Source organism: Myotis davidii, unplaced genomic scaffold (assembly GCF_000327345.1).
Source record: "Myotis davidii unplaced genomic scaffold, ASM32734v1 scaffold631, whole genome shotgun sequence".
In the NCBI taxonomy this organism is placed as follows: Eukaryota; Metazoa; Chordata; class Mammalia; order Chiroptera; family Vespertilionidae; genus Myotis; species Myotis davidii.
Window position 1 is genome coordinate 604589 of NW_006282600.1, and position 11915 is coordinate 616503.

General features: G+C 38.9%; 1 protein-coding gene across 1 annotated transcript in view; it reads left to right on the top strand.

Annotated features, from left to right (window-relative positions):
- The window catches only part of GPC4 (glypican 4), a 119856-nt gene that overhangs the window by 44025 nt on the left and 63916 nt on the right, over positions 1–11915 (top strand). The gene's annotated exons all lie outside the window — the stretch shown is intronic.

The window sequence follows — 11915 nt, forward strand, 5'->3', positions numbered from 1 at the left end:
GGATTAAAAAAAAAAAGAATCATTTAAATGTCCATATGCAGAAAGTTTTATTTATCCAGGACAGGAAGCTTTGTAAATACTGGGGTGTTTAATCCAATTTAAGTTGATTTTGAAGAGAATAGTACCATGGTTGAGTAATTGCATTATAGTTCACCATGCAAACAAATCATTTAAAAATATTTTGACATTCTTTTCTTTTTCTTTTATTGATTTTTTACAGAGAGGAAGGGAGAGGGACAGAGAGTTAGAAACATCAATGAGAGAGAAACATCGATCAGCTGCCTCCTGCACACTCCCCACTGGGTATGTGCCCACAACCCAAGTACATGCCCTTGACTGGAATTGAACCTTGGACCCTTGAGACCGCAGGCCGATGCTCTGTCCACTGAGCCAAACCGGTTAGGGTAATTTTGACATTCTTGTCTAGGTTTTCATGCCATTCTTTATCAACTGTGTTGTAATACTATATTCGTTTTCTTTGTTTAGCTCACACTATCTAATAGTTACAAATTTAATATCATTTAAGACAAGACTGGTTATTTCATGAAAGTGACAATGCTTCTATGAGAACTATAACTTAACAGAAATATAAGAAAAATAGGAACTAGGGTCAAAAGCCCCCACAGGGTATAAAAGAGTCATAACCTTTTTCAGAGGAGGCAAACTTAACTAACATACTATTTTTTAAAAAGCTCTTGATTGTATAAAGGGATGCAATAACAGGATTGATTGAAAGTAAAGATATAGCACTAATAAGGATTAAATTAATTATGTGATGTGCTTGGGGGAAGAATTAAAGGATGTGGTTTTATATAAAGTTATTTAATTGTAAGTAGGATAAAATTAATTTCCTGGTTTTGCTTTTTTTAAAATGTATTTTATTGGTTTTTAAAAAATATATTTTATTGATTTTTTACAGAGAGGAAGGGAGAAGGATAGAGAGTTAGAAACATCAATGAGAGAGAAACATCGATCACCTGCAGCTGCCTCTTTCGCATCCCCTGCTGGGTATGTGCCCGCAACCAAGTTACCGCAGGCTGACGCTCTATCCACTGAGCCAAACCGGTTAGGTCTTTATTGATTTTTTACAGAGAGGAAGGGAGAGGGATAGAGAGTTAGAAACATCGATGAGAGAGAAACATTGATCAGCTGCCTCCTGCACACTCCCTACTGGGTATGTGCCCGCAACCAAGGTACATGCCCTTGACCGGAATCGAACCTGGGACCCTTGAGTCCGCGCAGGCCGACGCTCTATCCACTGAGCCAACCCCGTTAGGGCTGGTTTTGCATTTTTAAGGTACTCTAAGGGTAGGATCTACTCTTGGATATATGAACAAAAAAAGGGCCATGTCAAAGTATAAAAACATACCACTTAACATTATATTAATTTATATTGAAATAATTTCCTCAGTATTTCTTAAGTAGAAAAATTGCCATGCTGTTCAAAATCTTAATAGAGTGAAGCTCTAAATCAGGGGTCCTCAAACTGTGGCCCGCGGGCCACATGCAAATACAAATATTGTATTCCCGTTTTGTTTTTTTTTACTTCAAAATAAGATATGTGTAGTGTGCATAGAAATTTGTTCATAGTTTTTTTTTTTAAACTATAGTTGTTTTTGTTGCTGCTGCCTGTCCTGCTTAGCAGCCGACTCGTCCTGGGCCCGCAGTGCACATGTGTGGAATGTCTGAGGGACAGTGAACTGGCCCCCTGTTTAAAAAGTTTGAGGGCCTCTGCGAATGAATCAACAGTCTTTTCGACAAGTCACAAGAGTAAAAAACATGTTGAAAGATGGCTAATTTTTACTAACTGCTTTTATGAATTAAAACAACCCAGTAGACTTTGGTGTGGAGGATGGAAAGAATGAGGTCTACAGTCAGTTCGGATGTTTGGAGTGCTATAAAGTGTGCTACATTGCTGTCTCCAGGATGTCTTGTTCAGGGAGGCCTCCTGCATACTAATTGTAGGGCCAGGATTGGCCATCCAGATAATTGAGATTAAATAAAGACTGCATGTGCTGCCAGAAAAAAAAATATAGCACATCCAATTTATTTCCTATTTCCAGCACTGTTTCAAGATGATTCACATTTGAAAGATAGATGGAAAGCAGTTTTAAGAGTTACACATTTTCTGAACCCTTTTATTCAAAATAATCGTGGTAAATAGATACTTTTCTTGAACAATTGTAGGTAAGGGAGAGGCTCATTGTTCCAATTTGCCCAGCACAATCCAGTTTCACACCTGTTGTCCCAGCATAACTGTTAATAGCACCCCCTTTCACTCTCAAATGTGTCCTCATGTGGACTATAATTTATGGTCACCCTAAGGACAGGAAACAGTATATTCACAAAAAGAACTTGATAATTAAAAATGATTTAAAATAGTTTTGCTTCAAAAGAATCTTAAGTGAACTTGAAATTCTTTGCTAGATATAACTTAGCCTACGGTTGAATAATGAGGCACCATCAGGTTGATCTCCTGGCTAAGCAGGTTCTACATAGCAGGTTGGAAGAGCACTTTTCAAAGAGGCAAGAAAGTCATATATACTAATGTCTAAAAAGAATCACAGAATAGAGTTCAGTCTGATTCTCCAGGCACCTCGGGGCCTTCTTCGTGAACATCACTTCCCATTACCTTGGTTACACATGCAAATGCAATAAGAGCCAGGGCTCACTCCCTAAGAAGAGTTTTCTGCCTCTCTCCACAGAGCTTCTGCATAAAAGTTGCATACAATAAAACTCAACTGCATTCCTCCAGGGCCTTCAATGATTTTGTTTTTGAAATGACCAATAGAGCAAATCTTTTATCTTTCTGAACCTCTTCCCAGGGAGCAACAAACAGCAGCAAAGAAAAAACGCTCTTTTCTGTTTTATTTGTGCATTTTGCTTTTCAGAGTGGTTGCAGCGCTATAGGCTAAAGTATGAATTATGGTTTTGTGCCCAGTGATCAAATATCGTCAGCCTAGGGAATACCATAATACCTGAATTGTACAGAAATGTCCAGCTAGTTTAGAATAGGTGTTTTGGAATCAGATTTATGTGTTTATTATTATGGCATGTGATTTAATGGACTTGGAACTAGGAGACTGATTCCTGGGCTATATGGAATGACCTTGGATAAGTCATTTAATCCATCTGTGCCTCAGGTCCCTTTTCTACTTTCTGAGGCTTAACAAGATTACAGAAATCCTGTGCTGGTGTTAAAGAAGTGAATTGCTTGCTTCTAGGAGATATATGTACGTTCTCAGCCTTGTGTCTCACTTGCTAAAATAGGAGAGCTCATGAAGGGTTTTCTAAGTGTCTTCAGCTGCAATCCCTGCCCTAAGCCTAATAAGATTCAGAATGTGGAGAGTTCTTGACAAGAATGTGAAACCTAAGTGTAAGTGGGAGGTAAGAAGGCCTGCACACTTGTTCCTCTTAGCTGGATCTGGCCAGCTTGGGACAATAAGGTGGGTCAGCTCCCAGCCCCTGCACAGTGTTTTAAACTGGAGCCTTAAGATTTAAGTTGGGCTAGTCCAGTCCTGTAGTAAAACTTAGTTATTTGGGCACTAGTGGGTAGGTCAGTTAAGTTACTTACCCATAGAATATTTCAGTTGAGATAACTGGATTATCTTGTAGCAATTGGCAAATGCTTCTTAAGCAATCTGGTTCAGAGAGACCATGAGAGAGGGGAAAATAAGGCAAGTACTAAGGATAGAATCCTAGATCCCCTGTGTTTTGAAAATACCTTAGCTTATAAAGTCCAAATTTGGTATCAAGAAATTTCTGGATCATCTCAGCATGCTTTTCATGGAGCGCTTGCAGTTCATGGTAAGAGGGCTTAAAGTATGGACCTTTGTAGTCATGTGAATAAGTTGTTGGTCTTGCTGACTTTCACTATTAGAACACTTACTTCTTAGGATTTTATTAACCTTAATCATTGCAAGTGATTTCTTCCAGATACTTTTAAATGAAAAATTAAATAGGGAGAGACCATAATACATTCGAGCTGGAAGTAGTCTGCAAGACATTCATTTTGATAGGGTAAACTGAGACCCCCAAAAGGTAAGTGCTTTGAATACAATTTATGAAGTTTTTCCAATGGACTTCTGTCCTGCCAAGCCTGCACTGAGGGTAGGTGAGTCTGGCATTGACCATGGGATAAATGTTTGCCTTTATTCATTACTGTTTAATTACTGCTTTTCAGTCCTTCACCTTTGCATAGAATGGGAATCATATTTTGTTTCTCAGTGATGGCAGTTTAAGTTGTCTTCTAAAGCAAAAGTCTGCAAAGGGGCCCTATTTATTTTCTTTACACTTGCCCCCTCCCCCTCCCTCCCTGTTACCTTTGTCAGGCTTTCAGCCCTACAGACATAATGGACTGACTGCTGGACCCTAGCTTTTAGCGTTCATAGAGTGGACTATACAAACCAAACCTCCCCACAGAGGTAAACAGCTTTGATCTCATAATTTGTAAAAATACTTTTAACTCTCTTTGGCCTGCTACTCAATGCAGAACGTAAGAGGTGGGGTTTAGGGAAGAGAAAGTACACTTCAGAAGCAATCAGACATGATCAAAGGGTTTTCCTAAGAACCTCTATGGACCTAAGTTGACTAAGAAATGAGAGGTTGGTCTACATCTGTTGCTCTGAAGGATCTTTCCAGCCCTCACATTCATCTGACAAGTCTTTGTTGAGATCAACTCAACCAGGAACTGTGGCTCTGAGGATGCACAGGTGAATAAAATAAACATGGCTTCTGGCAGAACCCCCAGTCTAAGAGCTCATTTGGGGGGCTCAGGTTTGTCGGCCCTGCCTTCCCACAGGAGGCCCCTGGGGCCCCTGAGAAACAGAATCATGGTAACATAGGATATTAGAGCTTCTATGAATGTTGGAACCAGAGTGGAGATCAGAAGTCATTTTACAGATGTGGTCATTGAAATTCAGACAAGGGAATACTTGCCCCAAATTATTCAGCTGCTTTGTGGCAGACTTACTTTGAGACTTAAAAGGTTTCTGATCTTTTTCATCATTGCTTTTATTTATTTAAAAAATCTTTATTGTTGAAAGTATCACATATGTCCCCCTTTCCCCCCATTGTGTGCACTGTTGTTAGTCTCGCTTTTTTTGTCCTAAGGGAACATTGGATTGGTGTCATTTTTGGTGACAATTTGCTGAAGGTCCATTTGGAGAAGGGTTCACCATCCTTTTATAAATCATTTTCATAATCTGTCTTAAGTGCACCAGCTCACTGAGGTTTCCCTGCCACTTTTTCTGCCCACACAGTAGTGCTTAGTGTTGGCTGCAGTGGATCACAACCTTTTGTAGTCTGAGAAAACTGTGGTGTTCTATAAGTGAGATAGTATTCAATGTTCAGAAAGTCCTTGGCAGACCTATAAATCCATAGACTTTTGGAAGTACCTCTAAGATCCACAAGCTCAGAACCACTGAACTGAACCATTGAAAACATATGTGTGTGCTTTTATCTAATAATAACATTTGGAGCTTTGGTCTTAGAACTTGATATTATGATCTGAAATGCTTTTAAACTTGAATCATCTCAGTGCATACCTGATTCGTGCTTTTATTACATACTTTTGGCCTGAAATCCATGATTCTGATAAGGTCTTGAGATGGCTACACTGATAGCATGTAAACACTTGGAGAGCTGATGAATGTTCTTGTATATAGTATTTTATCCTTTCTGTCCAGCTTTTGAGGGATTGCTTATTAACATTTAATTATTCAGTGTTTTGCTATTTCTGATCTTACTGTCTAAAATGTATGCCCTCTAACCTAAGATGTTGTTCCATACTTTTGCAGAAAAAGCCTGTGAAACAGCTGCAACTATTTAGGAAGAGTGAGTAATGCAGAAAAAGTGCATATATGTAGGTTTTAATAGTCCTATTTTCTTTTCTACCAAAAACTAAAGAAAAAAATCACCTTCTTTAGGTTTGGAATATCTTTGAAAATAAAATCATATTACCTCTGGTTTTTATTAATTGAGGGTAAAAAAATCTTATGATTTTCTTGTTCTGAATAGATTTTCCTATCAGTGTTGTGTTCAGGATCAGAATAAAAATTGAATAATTTGAGTTATGATAGAGCTGTTCATTAGATAGTCCCCTGGGAACAGAGAAGGTCAATATAGCCAGGACTGAAACTCAACAGGCTCTTGGATAGCTTTGACATGGAACCTTGGCAAGATACTGTCATACTGGGATGGAAATGGAAATGGACAAGGGTGAGCTATTGGGATAATTCATACTAGACTTTGAATTCCTCGAGGGCAGAAAGTATGCTTATTTTTTATTTTCAACAGTAGAGGCCCCGTGCATGAAATTTGTGCACTTGGGGGGTGGGGGAGGGTGTCCCTCAGCCCGTACTGCACCCTCTCGCAGTCCCGAAGCCCCATGATCGATTGTGGGATTCTCCAGCAGAGGGAGGCCCCGCCCACCCGCTGTAGTGCTGCTGGCCAGATATCCTGGGCCTCCCTCTTTGGGATGATCCTGTGGTGATGGTGGGGGCTCCCCTCTCCCCTCCCCCCAGCCCCGACCAATCACATCGCACCCGCCTTGCCTGTCCTGGCGCCAGTGTGTGTGATAGCATGGTTGTCTGGACGGTTTGGCCATTCTGTCAATTTGTATACTGTGCTTTTATTATTACAGATTTGGCACCATGCCTGACACATATTAGGTACCCAATAAATGTTCTTTTTTTTTTTTTAAATATATTTTATTGAATTTTGTACAGAGTGGAAGGGAAAGGATAGAGAGTTAGAAGCATCAATGAGAGAGAAACATCGATCAGCTGCCTCCTGCACACCCCCCACTGGGGATATGCCCGCAACCAAGGTACATGCCCTTGACTGGGATCGAACCTGGGACCCTTCAGTCCACAGGTCGATGCTCTCTCCGCTGAGCCAAACCGGTCAGGGCCCAATAAATGTTCTTTGAGTGATTAGAAAAAGACAAGTTAACTGGTGTGGATATAGGTAAAGCAAGCATGGATAGTGGTGAAAGATTAATGAAATTGGGATAAAAAGGTGAAGTTTTAAAAATTAGGTTTATCTGCAGGCAGTCACCAAAACTACAAGTGAAATAGAATAAAACATTAAGAAAGAAAAAAGTTGGGAAAAATTACTTATTTGGCTTTGGGGCTAAAATTCTGCAGCTGTGATCAGGGAAAATTCTGTGCCAGCAGCCTGAGTAATGAATAAAAGTAATTTTCAGAATGAAGAGAAATCAACAAACTCTGACTTTTCACAGAAAGTCCAAATGCTGCCTCCCACCATCTTTGACAAGAATGACATTTTTTACCTACTGAATTAGTCTCTTAAAAATGACTTGATAACGTTTGCATTAGTAGGATCTCTTGATAGAGAATGAGACCATTTTAAATGTCTAAGTTACTCTAGGAAGCATCTATTTTTAATTTTAGCTCTTTTAGAAACAGTGGATATTATTAGATTTTCAGTAACATTCATATCTAGATATCTTTTGGATAATTTGTTTTCTGATCCAGAAAGTTGATTATGTATTCCTTTAACCATTTCTGAAAGATGTAATTTACATAAGAGTTATTAAAGGAAAGGGGGGTTTCTGATTCGTATTTACTATTTTATTCCCCTTTTATAATTATGCATGTGTATGGAAGTTCAGAATGCCTTGTCTAAATTTTAGGATGAAAACAGGAAGTAGTGCTAAATTTAAAGTGTGTTTTCTTATTTGAGGAATTAAAACCCATGTTTTGGAGTTTGTTTTGTTTTGGTCATCATTCCCAATTTAAATGTCATTGTTGTTTCTCATGACCAGAGCGGCTTGTGGAGACCAAATAACTCATGTTAAGATTATATCTGAGGCCTGTCAGATGGAATTTTACTCCAAAATTTTATGGGTGGGAGATTCTCAAAAAGTTCAGCATAGACATTTTGTCCTATATTACCCAATAATTCCACTACTAGATATATACATAAGAAAATAAAAACCATTTGTGGAAAAAAAGAAAAGAAAAAAAGAAAGCTAAATTTGAAGATTATTAGGATTTTAGTATTGTAAAGAGGGTTTCCTACCAATATTTGTATTCAGCATCCAAATTCAAACAATATAATTTAAGTTCATAGCAGCATTATTCCCAGTTGCCAAAAGGTGGAAAACAACCTAAATGTCCACCAACTGATGAATGGATACACAAAATGTAGTGTATCCATACAATGGAATATTATACAGCCACAAAGAGGAATAGAACACTGATATATACCATAACATAGATAAACCTTGGAAACCATGTGCTTCATGAAAAAAAGCCAGTACGGAAAGACTACGTGTTATATGATTCCTTTTATATGAAATGTCCAGTATAGGCAAATTAGTAGAGACAGAAAATAGATTAGTGGTTGTCTGGGCTGAAGTGTGTAGGTGAGGGAAGGGAGTGAGAATGACTGCTAATAGGTATGAAATTTCTTTTGGGGGTGATGGAAATGTTCTGAAAGTAAGTAGTGGTGATGGTTGTACAACTCTTTTTTTCAAAGCTCATTGAATATACTAACACCCAATGAACTATATACTTTGGTCGTATTATATGGTATGTGAATTACATTTTGACTTTTTAAAAGTTGAGGAAAATGCCTATAGGAGGGCAGGCAGCATGTCTAGCAGCATGTTGGTCTCATGAATTTCCAATTTGCAGTTCTCTAAGGGCTAATGTCAGGGTTCACCTCACTGATTAAGGGATGGAAAAATCACAAACTGGACCACAGGAAACGAGGGTTCCAATCCTGACCTAATAAGTTACTGGCTGTGCTACCTTGGACACGTTCACCCACATTTGTAGGGAACTTCATCTCATCTTGTATAGACTAAGGAAATTAGATTTCAACATCATAGGTTTTTTACAGTTTAGTGGTTGGAATCTTTTTGTTGTTGTTGTTGTTAATCCTCACCTAAGGATATTATTTCCATTGATTTTTTTTTTAAGAGAGTGGAAGTGAGGGAGGTGTGTGTGTGGGAGGGAGAGAGATATATATATAGAGAGAAACATCGATGTGAGACACATCAATTGGTTGTCTTCTACATGCACCCTGACCAGGGCTGGGGATCGAATCTGCAACCCAGGCACATTCTCTTGACCGGGAACCATACCTGAGACCCTTTGGTCTGCTGCCTGATGCTCTAACTATTGAGCAGTACTGGCTAGGGCTAGTGGTTGGAATCTTTAATTGCATTTGCTTTCATGCAACTTACATGGTTTATTTACATGCAACCTTATGTCAGTGTTTTCCATCTCCGGAGAATGGAGGGGTGATGTTGGGAGATGTTGAGTGGGAAAATGGCATAATTCTTTCATAATAAAAATATTGAGGGTATTTGGGGAAGGGTGAGAGAAAAAGGAGCTTGTCTTAGTCAGTTTGGGCTAAACTGAAAAAATACCATGGATTGTGTAGCTTAAACAACAAAATTATTTTTCTAGTTTTTTAGGCTGGAAAGTCCAAGATCAAGGTGATGGCAGATTCAGTGTCTGGAGAGGGCCTTTGGAGCCTCTTTTATAAAGACACTCATCCCATTTATGAGGATTTTTTATTGTCTAAAGTTTTACACAAGTTTTCTTTTTCCCCAGTTGACCCCCCCCTCAGCCATTCCCACCCTGGGCAAGCCCCCACTTCCCCAGTGTCTGTTTCCATTGGCTAGGTTTATATGCATGCATACAGGTCCTTTTGATTTGCTCTCTAACCCCCCTACCTCCCCTGCCATTTGTCTCTGGCTCTATTCTTGTTCATCAGTTTATAATGTTCTTTATTATCCATGAATGAGTGAGATCATGTGGTATTTTTCTTTCACTGACTGGCATATTTCACTTAGCATAATGTTCTCCAGTTCCATCCATGCTGTTGCAAATGGTAAAAGTTCCTTCTTTCTTACTGCAGCATAGTATTCCATTGTGTAGATGTACCACAGTTTTCTAATCCATTCATCTGCTGATGGGCACTTAGGCTGTTTCCAGATCTTTGCTATGGTGAATTGTGCTGCTATGAACATAGGGGTGCATATATCCTTTCTGATTGGTGTTTCTGGTTTCTTGGGATATATACCTAGAAGTGGGATCACTGGGTCAAATGGGAGTTCCATTTTTAGTTTTTTGAGGAAACTCCATACTGTTCTCAACAGTGACTGCACCAGTCTGCATTCCCACCAGCAGTGTACGAGAGTTCCTTTTTCTCCACATCCTCTCCAGCACTTGTCATTTGTTGATTTGTTGATGATAGCCATTCTGACAGGTGTGAGATGGTACCTCATTGTTGTTTTGATTTGCATCTCTCAGATGATTAGTGACTTTGCAGCATGTTTTCATATGTCTCTGGGCCTTCTGTATGTCTTCTTTCTATTTATGAGGATTTCAACCTCATGACCTAATCACATCACAAAGGCTCCACCTTCAAATACCATCACATTGGGGATTGTTTCAACAATGAATTTCTAAGGGACACAAACATTCAATCTATAGCAAAGCTATATGTTTAAAGCAAACTTTATTTCTTAAACCATTGGGTGAGGACATATATGTATGGTTAATTTCTATTCCTGAACCAAGCTGGGTATTGACAGTGACTTACCCAGGCACCCCTTGGCCTTTCTGCCATGGCATTCTCAGCACTTACGCCCTAGATTTCTGTCAGAATAGCAAATCACCACCACCATTTGTTTTACCAAAAGGAATCATCTCACCCAACCCCACCCCCTTCTGTCCTTAGCCTGGCTATCCTGACTTGATTTACCTGTTTTTTATAGTAGGAGAAGCTATGCAATGGACAGGAGTTTGAGGGGGTCCAGAACCACAGCAGCACTCATTCATCACTGTGAGAGGAAACAAGGAGTTTATAAGCTTTCACTGAAAAGTCATCATTGTGTCAGTTTTCATGAAATAAAGATTGTCTGAGCCATCACAGAGGGCTGTTTTCAGGACAGTCTTCACAGAGGATGTTTGTTCCTCTTAGAAATGCTTGCCATATTGTAAGCTTTTTATCCCTTCTTTAGCAGGGCATTACTCTGGTGCTTTTAGTGTCTGATCCTGCTAAGAAGTAGGAAATATTAAGAGGGCATTGTTCTAAAGAAATGATCTCCGAATATCATTGCTAAGCACCATCTATGACCACACATATGTCTGTTTATAAAATGTCCTGTGAGACTGGAGCAGTGATGGGTTTATATCAAAGTTCAATCTCTAAATCAAGGCCATTAAACTTGTAAAACTGCTCTTATAGTTTCAAATGTAGAAAATTTGTATTGTGTTGGTGTTACATATATGGTACAGATATGGCATGTGACACTTGATACATTGGAATTTTTGGAAAGAAGAAGTAAGCCACTGTTTTTTTCTACCTTTTCTCTGCTCATTTTCTTCAATGTTTTTGTTTCCATTATTTTATGTAATTTGTTTTGGGCTCTTTTCCTTACTCAGAATCCTATACTTTCTCTTGTTCTCTTTTATAAGAGATGAGCAAACTTTGCATTTGGGTACTCCAATGTACAGTAGAATGAACAATATAATTTATGCAGTTTTGTTTTCAAGGAAACTTTGTTATTTTCGCCTGCAATATGGTTTACAGGATTTATCCTATTTCATTTTCCTGGAGCACTTTAAGACTAGCAATGATCCCTTTGGTTTGCAGTGGCTTGTTCTAAGGCAGTGATGGCGAACCTTTTGAGCTCAGCGTGTCAGCATTTTGAAAAACCCTAACTTAACTCTGGTGCCGTGTCACATACAGAAATTTTTTGATATTTGCAACCATAGTAAGAAAAAGATTTATATTTTTGATATTTATTTTATATATTTAAATGCCATTTAACAAATAAAAATCAACCAAAAAAATGAGTTCGCATGTCACCTCTGACACGTGTCATAGGTTCGCCATCAGTGGCCTGTGGGAACCCAGTGAGCACTAGC